The following is a 17,656-nucleotide window of genomic DNA, read 5'->3' as shown; positions in this document are numbered from 1 at the left end:
ACTCAAGGTCAAACAGTGTATTGATTTTTGAACTTTTGTTTGAGAGGACCAGAAGAGGGGATGGAATTGATTGTGTGGGAATATGCCAGAGTCCAAAGACAATGGATTTGTTTCGTTGGCCATAGCAGATTTGAAATATGGATGAAAACATTGAACCTGAATGGCTCAAGGACATTGGAAGCAGACAACTCAATCTTCTTCATTTTTGCCATGGGCTTGAAGGAGATGGAGATGCGCATTTTGTGAGACCGTCCTTGCAGTCTCCCCCCTACCTTCCCCACCATTTGTGGACTCTGAAATGATTCTTGTTCTGGGATAATCTAGTGAGATCAATTATATATAGACACAAGGAACTTCAGCTCATGACCAGCTAAACCTGAGAGCGTTCTCAGGCAAGTAGCTATTCACTATGTAAATTGACCTGCTGAACAGGCAATCCGTAATTTCATTAGACTGGGTCACCTACTTTGATGGTTTGAACCAGTCAATGTTGAAAGGTACAAGGCTGGGGCCAGGAACCATAGAACATTGCTGCTGGTAGCCCTGGACCAGAGCCAATAAAAATGTGTCAAGGGTCAATCAGGTGATATATATTCAAAGAAACTGCTACATGCTACATTGAAACTGCTTCAATGCTACATTTGAATTGGTAAGGAATAAATGTAATGGTGGACACATCGAGTGCACTATCAGTGATAACTCTGGAGAGGTGTTATAAATTGGAAAAGTTGTCTGAGTGAGTACAGTATTGATACAAAGGGAACAGTAGGATTCATGTTCTAAGTTGTTGGCTCCGGGTCAATATAGTTACGTTGTCGTTTGTGCAGATGTATGAGCTTCAATTAATCACAAGTTGTGTAGTGAGTTTCTTATCCTAGTTCCGTTGATGAATGGACAACAGTTTCTTTTTATATATTTAACAGGAAGACATGACTGACTGAGTAATGCGTGCAGATGAGCTGTACGATAGATTGGAAGGTATGAGGGAGGTGCTGGTGAGGAAGGGTGCAGTTAGAGTAAACGTGGAAACTGATGTTATGCTTTCCGCTGACGTTGCCAAGGGGCAAGGCTGATGAGAAATGGAGTCAAAAAGTTCTTTCAGTGAAAACATTCATCTACTCGTACTTCTCAGACACTCCACCTGCTTATTCAACTAAGGTAAATATTTCTGCAGCCAAGAGTGTGTCATCTATAAGTCAAAGCTGGCTTAATGGCATATGTTGCTCTTGACAGAACTATAAATCATGTAACTACAATCACAAGGACATACACTCCCCCATAATCCATTGCGTGCAACTTCCAGCGAGTCATCAGTAACTCCAGCAAACCAGCCGAGATGCCCAAATGCGGCTGGTGGCCACTGTGACAACCTTAATAGTAAACAGCAGATTCTGTAGATGTAAACACGAAGAATTCTGCAGATGCTGGAAATTCAAGCAACACACATCAAATTTGCCAGTGAACGCAGCAGGCCAGGCAGCTTCTCTAGGAAGAGGTACAGTCAACGTTTCTGGCCGAGACCCTTCGTCAGGATTCTGTAGATGCTGGAAGTCCAGAGGAACACATACAAAATTCTGGAGGAACTCAGCAGGTCAGGCAGCATCTATGGAGAGGTAGACCTATAGTTCCCCCAGTAAATTCAGTAGCATATCACCACAGAATATCTTTGGTATCAGACACAAGATGCTGGAAGAACTTAGCAGGTCAGGCGGCTGGAGGAGAATAAGCTAAAACCTAAGAAGTTTCACAGCTGTAGGTAGGAAGGGACTGAACCAAGGATGGCAAAATGTAGTTGAGGTATGTGGATGTAGGTTCAGGGGAGTCAAGGGGAACAAAGTGGAGCAAAATTAAGCAGATGCGTGTTCATTGGGGGAGAACACGTGAAGTGTCATGGATATTTCCTCAGCTGAAGATTATTATCCAAAGCATTGTAAGTGAAGGCATGGCTGCTGATACAAGGGCTATCACAGAGAAGGTTTGCCAGCCCCACTGCAACACGCACAAAATGCTGGAGGAACACAGCAGGCCAGGCAGCACTGATGGAAAAGAGTAAGCAGTCAATGTTTTGGGCCGAAACCTGTCATTAGGACCTGAAACTTCAACAGTTTACTCTTTTCCATACATGTTGTCTGATCTGCTGAGTTCCTCTGGCATTTCATAGGTGCTGCTTTGGATCTCTGGCATCTGTAGATTTTCTCGCGTTTACGATAGCACCTAACCATCTTAGAAGTTGCCCTGATTTGGCATGTCAGCTAATACTTCTATAGATGCACAGTGCAGAGTATCCTGACTGGCTGTATCACAGCCTGATAGGGAAACACCAATGCACAAGAATAGAAAAGTCAGCAGAAAGTGCTGCATACAAGCCCAGTCCATCATAGGGAAAAGTCCTCCCCAACAATGAGTATGTTTACAGGGAGGGCTGCCAAAAGAAAGCAGCATCCATCATAAAGGACCCACACCATCCAGGCTGAGCTCTCTGCTCACTACTCCCTTTAAGCAGGAGGTACAGGAGCCTTAGGTCCTAAACCACCATGTTCAGGAACAGTTATTACCCTTCAACCATCAGGTTCTGGATCCGCCGTGGATAACTTCGTTTCATTCATCTAAACACTGAACTGATTCCACAACCTATCGACTCACTTTCAAGGACTCTACTACTCATGTTCTCTGTATTATTTATTTATTTGTTTGTTTCTATATTTCCACAATTTGTCTTCTTTGGCACATTGGTTGTTTGTCAGTCTTCATTTGTGTGTAGTTTTTGATTGATTCTGTTGTATTTATTTGTTCTACTGTGAATGCCACAAGAGAGTGAATTTCAGGGTACCATATGGTAGTATATACATATTTTGTTAATAAATTTACTTTGTACTTTGAACTTACAAGCAGCTTGGAGAAGACAGTAAGGTAGTGGAATCAAACTTCATTTTCTGAAATAAACTGTCTTTGACTGCAGACTGTATACCACATAGTTCTACCACGGCAACTGGACTATGTCTGCTTTGCTGAAAATTGTAACCAAGTACCTACATTTTATTTTGAAACTGCAGACTTCGTACTGGGGATGAAATCTTCTGGCTGGAGCCCTGATTATTGCCACCTGATGGCAGCACATACCTCAGTGAAACATCTGCATATGTTTGGAAAATCTGGAGATGTTTGAACATGAAGTTGAAACATGTCCGTAGCAGGCCGAAGCCAGGGCCTGGTGTATTTTGTTAAACTTTACAAGTAGTTACTGTGGTTAATCTATCATGTATTCAAAGTGTTCACATCTTACCGCCTATTTCTTTCTGTATGGATGCATTGATGGACTGTCTTTAGTGTTTTATATTTTGTGTTTTTTGCTCATTTTTTTTGTTGCCATTTGTACGATTTCTTGCGTGCAGTGTGGGGGGGGGGGGGTTGATGTTTTTCTTTGGACAGGCTGGTTCCACGGTTCTTCTTTGTTTTGTGACTGTCTGTGGGGAAGGTGGATCTCAAGGTTGTATACGTACTTTGATAATAAGTGTACTTTGAACTTTGATAGGTCATAGAGTCACAGAGCGCTAGAGACAGAAACAGAAACAGGCCCTTCAACCATCTAGTCGATGCTGAACTATTATTCTGCCTAGTCCCATCACCCACACCTGGACAATAGCCCTCCCTCCATACCCCACCCATCCATGAACTTATCCACATTTCTCTTTCATGCTGAAATCATACTTGCATCTACCATTTCCACTGGCACTGGTACCCAAGCACAAAATGACAATTTGCAATTTGTTATGCTATTTAACCATTCACAGTCCACGGCTTCTTTGCAGTTAAAAGGTCAATTATTCTGCGGAGGAACAGCAAAGCTCCATCTCAGCCGGTACTTGCACATTTATACCGCCGAGCAAATGAATTTCTAATCAAGAACAAACAGAAAACAATCGATGATGGAACGGAGGAAACAATTTTCTACGTAATTAATAGAGCCCATCTGGAAACCACTGACAATTTAGGAGCACATAGTTCTTCAGTGAATCATAAAACCATGCAATTAAATGTGATTAATTGTGCTTTCCTGGTATTATTACTTCACAACTGCCCATACATAATTTAAATGAATAGCCAGACTTATAGATAACAATTGCAACACTGTTACTCAACATTACACATATATTTACATTTTTCAAATGTTGCCAGGACTGGCATGTTAAAAGTTGGAAGATTTAGAATTACCTCTAAAGTCTGTGGTGTAGAACATCTTTAAGAACTGCATATATACTCAGTCCTCCAAAGAGACCATGAACTTGTCTTTGTGTTCGGAGGTTTGCATGCCTCACTAATTCAGACAGCAATGCAGGCTGGAGTCAGGACTTTATGCTTTGGCTCTTGGTAGGGTCAGCCCTGCCAGACAGGTCAAGGGGTACAAAGGGTAGAGGCCAGACTAAGAGAGTTCAGGGGTTCAGCTCAGGTTTAACAAAATTGTTATGGAAACAGTGAAGAAACGTCCTCCTACATCTGAGTGTGGCAGTATTCCTGAGTCTCCACCCGAGACTTGCGTGACTGAGAGTAGTGAAAACTGAAACAAAGTTACTGGCATGAAGGAGGAAGCCCTGAACACCGCCAGAGACGGAGGACCTTCATGGCTGCCCTAATGGGCAGTCAGTAATATACTCAGGGGCTACTTTATTAGGTACCTCTTGTATCTAATAACGAGGCCACTGAGTGAATGATAATGATTGGAGGTCCTCATTGGATGACTAGTGGTAGAGAAGGTTAGCAATTTAAAATTCCTTGATGTTATCATTTCAGAGAATTTGTCCTGTGTTCAGTATGTAAGTGCCGTAACAAAGAAGTCATGGCAGTGTCTCTACCTTCTTAGAAGTTTGTGAAGATTTGGCAAGTCATCTAAAACTTTGACAAACTTCTATAGGTGTAGGGCGGACAGTACATTGCATCCTGGCCGGGTATGGAAACACCAATGCCCTTAAATGGAAAAGCCCACAAAAAGTAATGGATACGGCCCAGTCCATCACAGGTAAAATCCTCCCCGCCACTGACCACGACTACATGGAGCACTGTCACAGGACAGCAGCATCCACTGGTAAGAACCCCAACCATGCAGGCCATGCTCTCTTCTCGCTGCGTCATCAGAAAGGTCGTACAACAGCCTCAGGGCCCCTACCATCGGGTTCAGGAAAAGTTATAACCTGTCAATCCTCCCCTCTTGATTCAGAGGGGTTACTTCATTCAACTTCACTCACCCTGATACTGAAATGTTCCCACAACCTATGACCCACTTTCAAGGGTCTTCATCTCATGTTCTTGATATTTATTGTTTATTGATTTATTATTATTCTATTTGTTTTGCTTTCTTTTTGTATTTGCACAAATTGTTGTCTTTTGCACATTGGTTGTTTGTTGGTCTTGTTGTGTGTGGTTATTCATTGATTCTATTGTGTTTTTTGTACTTACTGAGAATGCCCACAAGAAAATAAATCTCAGGGTTGCATATGGTGACATAAATGTACTTTGATAATAAAATTACTTTAAACTTTGAATCTCCATTGCTGTAGCCCATTCAGTTCAAGATTTGACATGTTATACATTCTGATTTGTTCTTCTGCACACCACTGTTGTAACATGTAGTTATTTGAATTACTGTCATCTTGCTGTCAGCTTGAACCAATTTGGCCATTCTCCTCTGACCTCCCTCATTAACTTGGCCTTTTCACTATCAGAACCACTGCTCACTGGAAAATATTTTTTAAAATCACACCATTCTCTATACATTCTCAGGAGATTAGCTGCTTCTGAGATACTCAAACCAACCCATCTGGCACCAACAATCATTCCACAGTCTAAGTCACTTAGTTCGCATTTCTTTCCATTTCCGATGGTTGGTCTGAACTGCAATTGAACTTCTTCTTCTCCTTCTGGCTGTTTAGATGCATCTAGGCGTATTACAGCCCTCCACAGGACGTATAATTAATTATAGAACTTCAAGGAATTCAAATTCTCGAATATAACCTAGTCTCACACATAAACTGAATAATAAACTCTTCAATCAGATGTTGCTTCTCTTGATGGCCAAACAAAGATTTAATAGAAAACCAAAATAAATTTAAGCCAAATAGCCTCTTGAACGACATGCTTCTTTCAATTTTTGTATCGATTACAGCTCAGCAAAACATGCTGGACTGTCTCTGGACTACCACAGTCACATAATCCAGTAGGATGTTTTCCTATTATCTTTAAATAATAGTTTAACCCACAATGCCCCAACCTAAGTCTTGTTAATTTCACCATATCTCTACGACTTAAAAGGAAACAGTCTGAGACCTTTTTAACTAGTGGGTGACTAGAAAAATAATGCCTGCTCCTTAATTCATTTTCCCAATCCTCCTGCCACTTCTTCTCTATACCTTTTTTAATCCTACTTCTCAATTCTGCTCTGCCTAGGGGAATTCTAATTTCTATTTGCCTGCTCTGCAATGCCATCCACAATTTCATTTCCCTCCACCCCAGCATGCCCAGGTATCAATGAAAACCTAACGGCACAACCCATCTTCCCTACTCTAAACAACACTAAGAGAATCTCAATAACTATGTCAGGACGAGCTTTTGATTTATTCCCTTTTTATACCCTCTAAGGCAGCAGCAGAATCCGAACAGATGATAACCCTACATGGTCAGGAGTCTTCTATCCACCATAATGCCCAGGGGATTGCTAATAATTCTGTTGCAAAGACAGAAACACCATCTGAAACCCGGTGAACAATCTTAACTCCAAGTTGAGACACATACATCCCAAACCCTGCCCTACTACTCTCTAATTGAACCTCTTGACCATGTCTGCATGCCTTTATGCATTGAGTTGCTGCCACATAATTGGCTGATCGGATATTTACATTAATAAGAAGGTGTACCTAATAAAGCAGCCATTGAGTTTAAGTGTGTATTTGCTGAATCAGAGAAGTGTGGACAATAATCCTGAATACCGACAAATGGTTTTAAATAAACAGATAGGGCAAATCACTAATTCAGCTGAAAATAATTTCCATTACTTTATCTTTATTGCTTTTAGTTTTATCCTAATTAAAATTAATTTCTGAATCTCACTGTGGACAAGACAAGAAAGATGCTTCTGGATTCCAGGAAGGTGTAGGTTGACCACTCCTCATTGTATGCCAATGGTTCTGCCATGGAGAGAGTGAAAAGCACACAGCGTTCCTTGGTGTACACATAATGGATGATCTAACCTGGCCCCAGAACATCTCATTAGTTAAGAAGGCACACAGTGTTTGCAGTTTCAGAGAAGACTGAGGCGTGCAAGGCTCCCTTTCCCCCATTCTCATAACTTTCCGCAGGAGCACCATTAAGAGTCTCCTGACTGGCTGCATCATTGGGTGGCGAGGAAGCTGCAAGGGATCAGAGCACTAGACCCTACAGAGGATAGTAAAAACTGCTAAGAGGATCATCCGAGGCCCCCTTCACCCTACTTGTGATGTTTACTGCGAGTGTGGTATATGAAGGGCCCAAAGCATCGTTGAAGATCCCTGCAACACACACAAAAGGCTGGAGGAACTCAGCAGGCCAGATAGCATCTATGGAAAAAAGTACAGTCAACGTTTCAGGCCAAAACCCTTCGTCAGGACTGGAGAAAATTAGCTGAAGATCCCTACCACCCATCCCACAATCTCTTTGACCCACTACCATCAAGAAAGAGGCACTGGTGCATTAGGACTAGCACTACCAGACTGGGTAACAGCTTCTTCCCTCAGGCTGTCAGACTAATAAATACCCTGCCACCACTGAGGCCTCATCACTAGGACAACCAGCTGTTTACCTGTGTTGTGCAGTACATGCATTTTAAATTAGATTTTAACTTTTTTTGTGGTAATATATTGTTTTATGTGCCACGTGTGATGTATATTTTGTGGGCACACTGTAGTCTGGAAGATTGTTGTTTAGTTTGGTGGTAGATATGTAAAGTCAGATGATGATAAACTTGATTTGCTCAGTGGTATGACCCAGCGTACTACTCAACACAGCCTCAAGAGGGCAACATATATCAACAAAGATCCCTGCCGTCTGGGCCATGCCATTATTTTGTAGCAGCCGTCAGACAGGAGATACAGAAGCCAGAGGTTCCACAACTCCAAGTTCAGGAACAGCTACTTCCCTTCAGCTACTGGATGTGACCCAATCTGTGATACCCTGATCACTGCAATTTATCAACATTATGATCACTTTGATGACTTTGCACTAAAATGGACTTTTTCGTTCTAATTGTGTTCTTTCTGTTAAAACTTGCATACTATTTACATTTCTTATCTTGTGAACGTTGTGGACCTGACACTGTGTGACCTGTGATGCTGCAGCAAGTACGTTTTCATTTCTCCTGTGCACACATGGACCTGTGCAGATGACAATAAACTCGACTTTGACTTTGATAAATGTAGATTAGGTTATCAAAGGCTGAAAGTTTGCCGAAAATTCTCTTAAATTTCTCAGAGAACCTGCAGACTGTAAAATGGCAAAATAGTTCACACATTTGTAAACTGTCATCAATGCGCCCATATAGAAAGAGGTAGGCAATAAGTTCTGAGGAGGAAATGGAAATGAAGGTGAAGGTGGGGGACCAATTACTAGAAGTTTGAGAAATTGATGTTCATGCATCATTTCAATTCTACTTCCCATTCCCATTTCTATATGTCAGTCCATGGGCTCCTCTACTGCCACAATGAGGCCATACTCAGGTTGGAGAAGCAACACCTTATATTCCACCTGGGCAGCCAACAACCTGATGGCACGAACATCAATTTCTCGAACTTCCAATAATTGCCCCCTTCCCACCTTCTCCAGTTCTTTATCTCTTTCACCTATCAACTTCCCAGCTCTTTACTTCACCACTCCCCCCTCCCAGTTTCACCTATCACCTACCAGCTTGTACTCCCCCCATCTTCTTGCTTGAACTTCTCATCTTTTTTTCCCATCTTGGTGAAGGGTCTTGGCCTGAGACGTCGACAGTTTACTCTTTTCCGTATTGGCTGCCTAGCCTGTTGAGTTCCTCCAGCGTTGTGTGTGTGTGTTGCTATTTAAAGTGTATTCTCTGTCACAGCGTGAGAGATTAGCAAAAAAACTTTTAATGACCGGGATCGTCCTGTTTTGTTGGATTTGTGTTCACAAAGTAAATTGCTGTTCACAAAGTGTACTTTCCTGACTCTCCAAAATATTCCCGTATCTGACACCCTATTTGCGCATCTTTAAAATGACAATCAATTGAAAGGAGGGAGGAGAAGAAGGCGGCGCGACGCAGCACGCGCGACCGTTCCGAATTGATATCGATATGTGTAACTAGGGGCCGTGCATCAATCCGTATTTGATGGGGGACAGCTGCGAAGCGCAGGGGAACATCCGGAGAAACTTCTGAAATGCCTGCTTCGCTGCCGCTGCTACTGTGTGATCGAGAATCTCCGGAGACGAAGGCCCCAAATCCCTCGGCTTTGCATATCGCCTGTTGCCAGGGCCGGGGTCGAAGCACTCGGCAGAGATGGTGCTCAGTGCATCAGTGTCGGAGAGCTGGTTGGAGGCTCGGAGTTTTTCGGACGGACTCGGAGTCGGGCTGTGGTTGGATGCTTCTGGGATGCTGCATTGGCAAGTTTGCGGCGCTGGAGGTTTACCGTCTGCGTGAGATGATGGGACTTCCGAGGGAGTCTGAGACTTTTACTGTGCCATGGTCTGTTCTTATCCAATTACAGTATTGCTTTGCACTGTTGTAACTATAGATTATAATTATGTGGTTTTTCTTAGTTTTTAAGTCGGTTTGTCATGTGTTTTCATGATATCATTCTGGAAAAACATTTTTATCATTTCTTAATGCATGCATTACTCAATGACAGTAAAAAGGGACTGCGTGTCCTCATAATTATGATTTTAATTAACTTTTTAAAATTCAGAAATCAGAGATGTAAAGGGAATTGGGAAGTCGTCGTGCAGGATTCCCTAAAGGTTAACTTGCAAGTTGAGTTGATGGTAAGGAAGGCAAATGTGATGTTAACATTCCCCTCAAGAGGACTGGAATACAAAAACAAGGCTGCAACGCTGAGGCCTTATAAAGCCATTGATCGGGCCACACTTGCAGTACTGTGAGCAGTTTTGGGTATTTAGAAAAGGATATGCTGGCAGTGGAGAGACTTCTGAGCATGATCATGAAAATGATCCCAGGAATAAAAGGGTTAACATTTGAGGAGCACTTGATGGCTCTGGGCCTGCACTCACTAGAGTTTAGAAGAAAGAGGGGGGATCTCAGTGAATATTGATTACTGAAAGGTCCAGATACGATGCTGAGGATATTTTCTATTGTGAGAAAGTCACAACTTCTCAGTGGAGGTATGCTAATTTAAAACAGAGATGAGCAGGAATTTCTTTAGCCAGGGGTTGGTGAATCTGTAGAACTGATTGCCACAGATGGCTGTGGAGGCCAAATCATTGGGTACATTTCAAGTGGAGGTTAAAGGGTTCTCGGTTAGTAGGAGTATCAAAGGTTAAGGGAAGAAGGCAGGAGCATGGTGTTACAGGGAGGGCAGGAAAATAAACCAGCCATGATGGAATGGCACAGTAGACCTCAAAGGCTGCATGGTTTAATTCTGCTCCAATGTCTTATGGTCTTGTAGTACCAACAGTGCATGAATACGCTGGCACCGTTACCTCCTATATCAGCTTCTGTGAAGATGTTTGCACCCCCAGTAAAACAATCACCAGGCTTCAGCAATAATAATCCCTGGTTCAACGCAGAGCTTACACAGCTGTGTCTGGCGAAGGAGGAGGTCTACAAGGGTGGAGATAAAGGGGAGGTCAAAAAGGCCGGATACAAGCTGGAAACAACATTCCAAGCTGACAAAACTGACGTTCAGTCAAAGTAGAAACCACTTCTTTGCAAGTGACTGTTCTTCAGTCTAGAAAGTCCTTCAGTCCATTACCAACTACAAAAGAAAAATTCATGCAAATGTGTATGGCAAATAAAATTGAACCTTGATCCTTGCAGAGAATGGTGTTCAGTAATAATTCTTGATTCAAATGTACATCACCTTACAGCATGCAAAAGGAAACTGGGAATATGTTTTACATATCTTATGTATACAAAAAGGAAAAGGACTGTAGGTTTATAAGGAACTAATTAGAATATTCTTCCAATGATCAACTGCACGGTCGTGGGAGATTGGAACATCGAGACGGGGTGCAGATTTTGGAGGCCTCTGCACTCGGGTGACCTCTCTCACTCTCTCTCTCGATAGGGAGACGAGAGTCTGCTGGTTCCCAAGTCAGGTGGGCTCGAATAAGTGTCGCTGCAGACTGTAACGTTGAAACAGCGATCTGTGAGTCTCCCTCTCACTGTGGGAGGGTGACACCTCTCTCTCCCTGGTTAGTGAGAGAGAGAGAGCCTGTGGCAAGTCGAAGTGCTGGGTTATTGACTGTAGTTTTTGATGGACCTAGATCATGGTCTCTTTGGGGGCTTTGCTATTGCTTGCTCGGTGGTGGTGGGGGGGGCGGGATGATGCTTCCTACTGGGAAAGTGGAGGGAGGGGAGGGGGAGGGTTGATACTTTGCTGCTGCTTGTGAGTGGGAGGGGGGCTTTGGGGTTCTAATGTTTTTCTGTCATTCATTCTGCTGGGTTTTCTTCTGTTTCATGGGTGTCTGCAGAGAGCAAGAATTTCAGGTTGTATATAGCACACATTCGCTGTTATTAAATGGAACCATTGAACCAATGAACTTTATCAATGATCAACTTTATTCACCAGATACATTTACATATATTAGTAATTTGTTGTGGTTTGACATGCAACAAAAAACAACAACATTCAACAATAATAAAGAATAAAGAATCATATCAAAATGAAGTTAGAGGTACATGATTAGGGAATACAATGTGCAGGAACACATGAATACTGGCATGTATTTACAGTGTGTGTGGGCACATGGCCAAGTGGTTAAGGCACTCGACTAGCGATCAGAAGGTCGTGAGTTTGAGCCCCAGCCAAGGCAGTGTGTTGTGTCCTTGAGCAAGGCACTTAATCACACAGTGCTCTATGACGACACTGGTGCCAAGCTGTATGGGTCCTAATGGACCTCCCTTGGACAACATTGGTGTCATGGAGAGGCGAGACTTGCAGCATGGGCAACTGCTGGTCTTCCATACAACCTTGCCCAGGCCTGCGCCCTGGAGAGTGAAGACTAATGGATGCCTTTATTTACAGTGTAAATAACTTCATATAAAGTGTTTATAGTGCAGTGAGTGGGGTAAAAGACTAGAATGGTTGATCAGATTAACTGCCTGAGGGAAGAAACTTTTATGATGATGTGAAGTTTTTATTTTAATAGCCTTTACTGCTCTCCTGAAGTGTCTGCAATGATTTTTCCCGTCCACTTCAAAATCTCCAGCAGAACTCGATATGACACATTATAGAGTTTTAGTATTGAACTGCATTACATTTGCACAACATTCTGGGCTGCCTCAGTGAAGAGGACATTGTGCAAAACCTTGTAGGTTATGCGATGGACTAAACTGCCCAGTTCCAGATGAATCTCATTAAAAGCTTAAGCTTGCCAAACAGCACCGGCATCTGACCAACTATTTAATTAACATGACAATATTCTTTTCTTTAAGAATAAATGTTTTTAGAAGCTTTCAGACGTTGTTAGCATGCCAAAGATGACTGCAAGAATTGGTATGGCATTATTAAACATGAGGGCACATGTTATGCTGAGATCTACATTTTGATATTGCCAGCCAGTGGTGTAGAGGCATCTGCACCAGACTTTGAGGTGAGTGGTCCTGGGTTTGAATCCAGCTGGCTCCGTGCACCCTTTCCATCTATGCTGGGCTGAGCATCGAGCTAGCAACTCGGCCTCGTAAAAACAGGCAAGTGCTAAAGAAATGGCTCAGTTGCCACCTGGTACACCACAAGGAGCGGAGAGGAACAACACAGTGTTTTGCATAATGTGTATGTGTGTGTGTGTGTGTGTGTGTGTGTGTGGGAAGGAGGAACGGATGTTGTTTAGTTTTTGCTGTTACTGTTCGTTGTGTGTTGTGTTCTATATTCTTCTGCAAGCATTGTGGACATGATAGTTTTGCGTTGGAATGTGTGGTGACACTTGTGGGCTGCCCCCAGCACACCCTAGGGTATGTTAGTTGTTAGTGCAAATAATGCATTTCAATGTACAGTACCGTGTAAAAGTCTTAGGCACATATATATAGCTAGGGCGCCTAAGACATTTGTACAGTACTGTATTTGCCAACATGGAATGGAGAGCAAGTCTGTAAATCTGGCAGCAGGAAAGGATGTTGGGAATGGTGAGGGTGGAGCGCTATGGTAGGGTTGTGGGACAGGTGGCAGAGAAGGGGTGCCAGGGGCAGGGGGTGGCGCAGGTGCAGACACACCCAGCCCTGAGATACCAGGCAAGGTCATTTGATTCCAACACTCATAACACGCTGGAGGAACTCAGTAGGTCGGGCAGCATCCGTGGAAACGACCAGTCAACGTTTCGGGCCAGAACCCTTCGTCCGGCCCGAAATGTTGACTGATCGTTTCCACGGATGCTGCCCGACCTGCTGAGTTCCTCCAGCGTGTTGTGAGTGTTGCTTTGATCCCAGCATCTGCAGAGTATTTTGTGTTTGTCATTTGATTCCAAACAATTGGTTTGTTGATCATTACAGAATATCTCTCTGGTGCTTCCCATTCCCTCCCCTCTCCCTTCCCCTTTTCCCCAACTATGATTCCCCTCTCTCTGCCCCCTTCTCACTCTCAGTCCACAATCGAGACCCATATCAGAATCAGTTTGATCATCACTCACATATGTCATGAAATTTGTTTTTTTTTATAACATATATTTTTTGCACAGCAGTACAGTGCAATATTTAATATTATTACAGTACTGTGCACCCAAGCTATATACATGTGCCTCAGACTTTTGGACAGTACTCTATGTTGTGATGTACATTTGACAAACTTGAATGTTGCACTCAAAGTATTCTGCCTGGTACAGAGATTCCACAAGATACTGGGAATCCTAGGACACAACAAAATCCCGAGTTCTGCATGTTTGTATATGTTTACTTCAGTTAACTGTGTGGACTGATATACTGACCAGTAACGTACGCACATACATAGATTGACACATTGGAATCATTAACAAATAAAAAGATGTCCTCTTCATATTATCATTTTCAAAAGGGCTTTCCTGTGGTATTTGAGATGTGAGAATCACAGACATTGCAACCCAGCTGCCAGCCACCTTTATAATTCGAAATGTGACGGGGCGCCACAGTAGCAATGGCGGTTAGCACAACGCGACTACAGCTCGGGGATCTGTAACGAGTCTGCATGTTCTCCCCGTGACCGCATGCATTTCCTCCCACAGTCCAAAGATGTACCAGTTGGTAGGTTAATCGGTCATTGTAAATTATCCCGTGATTAGGTTACGATTAAATCAGGTGTTACGGGGTCCTCTACATATTGGACCAGAAAAGCCTGTTCCATGCTGTATCTCTAGATAAATTAAATAAATAAATACCTGGGTACCGTTAGTTTATCAATTAATTTATACATTAATTGACCAACTAATTTGTTCTGAGAACAAAGCTTGAAATCGGTTTAAGATCAGAGGCGTGAGATTTAAAAGGACACAGAGTCTGATGTGTATTTGGGGTTGACAACTGGCCCTTTAACAATATTTAAAAGTCATCAAGGGGAGGTTAAGAGGACTGTGATCCAAACGTGGTCAGATGAACTCAGCAAGCTGGGCAACACAGTCAGTATGGACTAGTTGGGCTGAAGGGCCTTTTCCACGCTGTGTCACTCTAAATCCATACATCTAAAAAAGGCTGTCAATATTAAGGTTGGTGAGGTTACTCTCAGGCTGGTGAAGCCAGGTGAGGGGGAAGGTGGGTGAGGGAAGGGTTACTCTCAGCTTGGAGGAGCAACACCTCATATTCCTAAGCAATATATAGAAAATGCTGGTAGAACTCAGCAGGTCAGGCAGCATCGATGGAAACGAATAAACAGTCAATGTTTTGGGCCGAGATTTTCTTCAGGGCCTCCTTCATATTCCTTCTGGGTAGCTTCCAACCTGGTAGCATAAGCATCAATTTCTCCTTCTTCCGGTAATTTCTCCCCATCTCCCTTCCCTACGCTGGTTTCTCTCTGCTTCCCTTTCTCCCATGGTCCTCTCTCTTCTCATATCGGGGTCCTTCTTTCCCAGCCCTTTACCTTTTTCACCTTTCACCTCACAGCTTCTGACTTAACGCCCCTCCCCTCCCTCGCCCTCACCTGGCTTCACCGATCTCCACCTGCCAGCCCGTACTCCTTCCCCAGCCTCCATCTCCTTATGCTAGCTTCTTCCCACCTTCCTGTCCAGGCCTGATGATGGGTCTCGGCCCGAAACGTCGACTGTTTATTCATTTCCATAGATGCTGCCTGACCTGCTGAGCTCCTCTAGTAGTTTGTGTGCGTTTCCTGCCGTCGAGACGGAAGAAAAAGGTTTTCCTGATTAGCACTAGGTGGCGCGTAGCCTCCGTATAAAGTTCCCAGCGCGCAGAGCGAATCTCACAAGTACCCATTCACTCGAACAAAAATAAGGGAATTACTGTACTCAGTGTACAGTACTGGGTTCCCTCACACTCTACGCCAACTATTTTGCTTAGCGAACCGCCTCTCCATATTTTTGAAACTGGCCGGATTAACTGATCGTTATTTCGGTCTTCCAGAGTACCTTGTGAAGAAAAACAGACTGTTTGGACATAAAACGCACATCATTTATTTGCACGTGCGTACGGGGTTTTCGCAACAAGTTTAAGTGAAAGTAGCGCTGGAGATGTAGAGTTTTGCTAATGTATCAAAACGGGCGATACGCACTAGAAGTGGGATTTCTAGATTTTCGTTATTAGATAGACGCTGGACTATGCTGGTTTGGTTTGGGGAAATTTTATTTTAGATTTTTAAAAAAATGACTCCCCTCCATCACCACCCGGACAATGTCAAAAACTTAATTACTCACGCTTGATGAATCTCAGTATAGACTTGGATCTGATTTCTTTTTGAGTATTATCAAAGAAGACCACATAATAATCCTGGGAAATTTTAATGCCCAGAATTTTTGTCACTATGATAACTGCAAGGTCCTTTTTTCATATAAATATTGACATTCCCTATCTAAAACAGGTCAAACAACATATATTTAAATTCTGTTACATCTGCAGATTTGGGAAGGGTTTTTTTTTTGCAAAGAATTCGCTAACGAAATCCACATGAATCAAACGCGCAGCCAGTCACAAATACCGTATCTTCCCTACAGATGCCTCGGAGCTCTTGTTAAACTGGAATGTCCCCTCTCGATCTCTAAAATGAACTTTGAACGCACAATCGGGCTCTGAGATGCAACGTGAACAGACAGCTGTACCCGTGAACACCGGGCTAGGTACTCCGCGCCGCAGCGGAACACTTAATATTTCCTCACGGAACGGGAGCTGTTCGGCCCATCGAATCCATGCCGGATCTCACAGCAGAACTATCAATTTCACTTCTCCACTTGTAGACCGCAGTTTGTGTATCTCAACCATCACCTCCCCATCTACCAGCATCAAGCTACCAACCTACACACCAACAACTTGCGCTCAACATCCCTTTCAAGTCACCATTCAGTCCGACGCTGAGGATACGAACGTTGGCTTTCTGATGCCGACGATGAACCACTTTTCAAAAAAAAGTCATTTCATTCTCTTTCAAAATCTTAAATACTTTTCCTGGATTGTTTTGGCTGCCTTTAATGAGAAAGGCGAGGCAGTATCCCGCACGAACTGTCATTCACTATCTCAATGCACTGATCAGTCAAGAATCGGATGCAGTCACACTCCAAGGTCTAGGACCCCCTTGTTTTACCACGGACCCAGTTCTGTGGTGAACTGGGCACCTACATATTGCTCACACTTACTTGATAGCTGTCGTTCAGTCTGAAGACCTGTCAAAAACAGACACACACACACACACACACACACACACACACACACACACAAGCACCTTGCCGGGGTTTCCGCTGAATTTTCCGCGTTGCCCGGTGTCTTTGCGCCCGCCTTTGGTTCCCCAGCGGAGTTCATTCAGATTTGCACTGAGCTCACCTTCTTGGGATCTGTGTCCGTCTGTTGCTCCGGGTGGTGGTGTTTTGGGTTCACAGAGGAAGAAGAAGAAGACACATTTCCCACCAAGAGGAAATAGCCACGACGTCATAAATAGCTTCGCGCGTCGGCCAGAACAAGGAATAAAGTCAACTATCCTATCAAGTTTGGAAAGTGCGAGAGACCGGCGGGAAACGTGCGGCGATATCTGATACTAATACATGGCCATTTGCAAAAGCAAGCAACTGGAAAAAGCAGCTTTGATTTTACAGCAAGAAGGGACAGTCCAGTTTAAGAAAGGAATGGCTTAAACGACAGACGCGCCGCGCGAACACAGGGGCATTTTATGAGTTCAAATGTGGTTTTGAAGTGTTTTTCCTCCCTCCGCCTGTTTATTCAGTGTTGGCTCCATGCCCTGACAACGGGTGTGGCGTTGTGTAGGTTCGGTGCCCTTTCATAGTGTGTGGGCTGTCAGTAATGCTCCTTCTTTGGACAGAGAGAGAAGTG

General features: G+C 43.5%; 1 protein-coding gene across 2 annotated transcripts in view; it reads right to left on the bottom strand.

Moving 5' to 3' along the window:
• The window catches only part of hapln1b (hyaluronan and proteoglycan link protein 1b), a 119,085-nt gene extending 101,856 nt beyond the window's left edge, over positions 1-17,229 (bottom strand). The window contains exon 1 of one of the 2 annotated variants that reach the window (XM_072281038.1): positions 17,153-17,229. The gene's annotated coding sequence lies outside the window, so the exon portion shown is untranslated. The remainder of the gene's footprint in view (positions 1-17,152) is intronic. The other variant, XM_072281039.1, reaches the window with a different exon arrangement.
• Positions 17,230-17,656: the final 427 nt, after the last annotated feature.

Source organism: Mobula birostris, chromosome 17, assembly GCF_030028105.1.
Source record: "Mobula birostris isolate sMobBir1 chromosome 17, sMobBir1.hap1, whole genome shotgun sequence".
NCBI classification, from domain to species: domain Eukaryota; kingdom Metazoa; phylum Chordata; class Chondrichthyes; order Myliobatiformes; family Myliobatidae; genus Mobula; species Mobula birostris.
Note: the sequence above shows the minus strand (reverse complement) of the source record. Positions and strands in the feature narration are given on the sequence as shown.